The following is a 3,470-nucleotide window of genomic DNA, read 5'->3' as shown; positions in this document are numbered from 1 at the left end:
GAAATAGTGGATGACAGCAATCCTTACCCTGCACTACTAGGAATCAATTGGGTTTTCGACATGGATACGACGATCAACCTGAAGAAGTGGAAGATGACATTGGAGAAAAAGGCGCTTAGGGTGATTGTACCACCAGATCCTGCTGAGGGAGCGTGTTACACTAAACTAGTTCACAACTACGAGGAGGATGATGATTTAGACCAGATATACAAAATTACTGTTTGCGATGAATATTGGATCAATCCCACATTATATGGACAAATTACGTGGGATAGGGATAACTCAGGTACCTCAGATTCAGATGAAGAACTCGAGCACTGGTAGAATAGGTTGCACGAAGCTCTGCGCTACGTTGCAATATGATGACAAAATCGTTGCGGTGTGTATCTACTGAGGTAAGGAATCTCTTGCATTATGATGGATTAGATGATGTTAGCTTATTTTTGGATGTTTTAAAATGAGGTGCCAGAATAACATCGGTTCCAAGCACTTGATTTGGCACTACGCGCTACGCCTGCCCGTTGGTGGGGTACGCACAAGGATAGCTTTGTTGACTAGAAGGAATACAAGCGAATGATGAAGCTAAGGTTTAGATATGCTAATACACGTATGGTTGAAAAATATAGTGGGAAAGATGACCCGCGCGAGCATTTGGTGCGGTGGACTAAAGCTTGGGGAGAAGAGGCTCAACCTGAGTGGGTACATGTCTTTTGTCATACCTTAGATACTATCCCCATGAACTGGTACATGGAAACAGAGTTGCGCCACAAGACGACTGAGTGGGATGTCTTAAGGGAAAGTTTATTATTAACTTTCAACTTTGAGGATGAGTTTGAGTGCATTGATGAAGCGCTTCAGGAGATAAAGGCTGCAATGTTTAGAACACCTAAGGAGCTGGTAGAATGGATTCAGCCGGACTGGAATACACAGCTGCGCCATGCGCTGGAATGCTATAACGTAATGGCTGGAGAAGAAGAAGAGGATCCATGGAATATAAGTATTCCAGAGACCAAAGGATAACGTGAGGTTGAAGGACCTAAAGCAGCAAACCATGATATAACATAGCCTTTGAAGACCAGGCAAGTGAACATTGGGTCAGAGGAACAACCTAAGTTCGCGAAGATAGGAGACTATTGGGACAAAGACACATTCGATAAGGTTGCACAGCTGCTGCGTGAATACCAGGATCTATTCCCAACTAAGTTTTCAGATTTGAAGGGCATTGTAGGAGATCTAGGCATAATGCAGATCACTCTGAAACTCGATGTGAAGCCCGTGAAGTAGAGGCCTTACCGAATTAACCCAAAGTATAAGGAGAAGGTGCACAAAGAGCTGGAGGTTGGAATCGCTGAGTTAGTAGAAGAGTCTGATTTGGTAAGCCCTATGGTTGTCTAGGAAAAGAAACAATAAGGAGAAATCTAGATATGCGTAGATCTGAGAAAGCTTAATGATGTGTTCATTCATGACCCATTTCCAACGCCATTTACAAATGAAGTCTTGGAAAATGTTGGAGGTCAAGAAGCGTATTCGTTCACTAATGGGTTCTCAGGATACCATCAAATTAAGATCGCATTGGAGGATCATAGCAAGACGACCTTCACGACGGAGTGGGGATGCTTTCAGTACATAGTGATGCCATTCAGGCTGAAGAATGCGCCCACGATCTTCTCCAGGGTTGTAATTACAGTGTTTAAAGAATTCATTCATAAATTCTTGGAGGTATATTTTGATGACTGGACTGTGTTCGGGTTGGTAAAGTGCCACGTTGCAAGTCTACGCCTTATGTTAGATACATGTCGTAGGTACCAGATTGCCCTGAATTTGAAGAAATGTATCTTTTTTGTGCCTTTTGGGATTTTGCTAGGTTATGTGGTATGTAAGAAGGGATTGATGGTAGACCCTGTGAAGATAGTAATGGTTGTTAATTTAGAATCACCAAAAAATGTAAAGCAGCTGCGTGCAACGCTGGACCCACGCTGGGCCGCACGGCTACTATAGGAAGTTTATCAAAGCTTATGCACAGATAACTGTACCAATGGAAAGTTATTGAATAAGGACATGACCTTTTGCTGGGATGAAGAGTGTTAGCATAGTCTTGATGCGTTAATAGACAAGATGGTGACTACACTCATCTTGGTATTCTCGGATTGGAAGAAAGAATTTCATGTTCATATCAATGCTTCTTGTATTTCGTTGGGTGCAGTTTTGACCCAACCAGGAGAAGGCGATATTGATCTCCCTATAGACTTCGCAAGCAGGAAAATATTGAAGGAAGAGAAAAATTATTCCACTACAGAGCACGAAGGATTGGTGATGGTCTACACGTTGCCAAAATTTCGACATTATCTGTTAGGTACGCATTTCAAAATGTACACAGATCACTTCGCTCTCAAGTACCTGGTCAACGAGTCTGTGTTGGGGGGGAAGATCTATCAGTGGTTGTTACTGTTTCAAGAGTATGACTTTGAGGTGATAGTGACGCCTGGGTGATTGAATGTAGGACCAGATCACTTATCTCTAATTGAGATAGGAGAGGAAATGACTAGTCTGGAAGAAGGATTTCCTGACATGTCGCTAATGACCATTTTGTTGATATAATCCAGTTCTTAAGCACTGGCACTGCCCTAAAGGGATACTCTATGCATCAAAAGAAGGAGTTAGTTGTTCGCACAACTAATTTTTTTTGTAATAGCTGGACATTTGTATAAGATGGGAATTGATGAACTTATGTGCTATTATGTTCCGGAGTTTGAACGATCAAGCATCCTCACCGAAGTACATGGAGGAGTGGCGGGAGGGCACTATGCAGGTAGAGAAACTGCACAAAAGATTTTACACGTAGGATTATGGTGGTCGATGGTGCATAAGGACTCTAAGGCATATTGCAGGGCATGCGATGCTTTCCATAGGACAAGGAAGCCATCATGAAGAGATGAATTGCCTCTAAACCCCCAGATTTCATTGTAAGTGTTTAACAAATGGGAAATTGATTTTGTGGGTCCGATACAACCATCAGGGAAAAATACGGGTGTGCGGTACATTATTACTGCGACAGAGTATTTGACGAGATGGGTGGAAGCGTAACCGGTCAAATATTGTACCGCTAAGTTACAACTTCGAAGTTCCTATTTGAGTATGTCTTGACATAGTTTGGGTGCCCTAAGATACTGATGAGTGATAGGGGTACATATTTTCTAAATGAAACAATCAACACGATGCTCGAAGAATTCTAGGTTTATCATCAAAAGAGTACGCCATATCATCCCCAAGCCTATGGTATGGTGGAAGCATTCAATAAAATCCCAGAGAATGCATTGAAAAAGGTATGTAATGTGAAGAAAAATGATTGGGATGTACGCATTCCAGCGGTCCTATAGGCATATAGGACGAAACACAAAAAGTTGATAGGCCAAACAACATTTAGGTTGGTCTATGGGATTGAGGCGGTGATGCCCATGGAGTATATTGTG

Source organism: Pinus tabuliformis, chromosome 7, assembly GCF_031772625.1.
Source record: "Pinus tabuliformis cultivar Carrire ecotype Pingquan chromosome 7, CPIR1, whole genome shotgun sequence".
Taxonomy (NCBI): Eukaryota; Viridiplantae; Streptophyta; class Pinopsida; order Pinales; family Pinaceae; genus Pinus; species Pinus tabuliformis.
The sequence above is the reverse complement of the archived record's forward strand: the minus strand, read 5'-3'. Positions refer to the sequence as shown.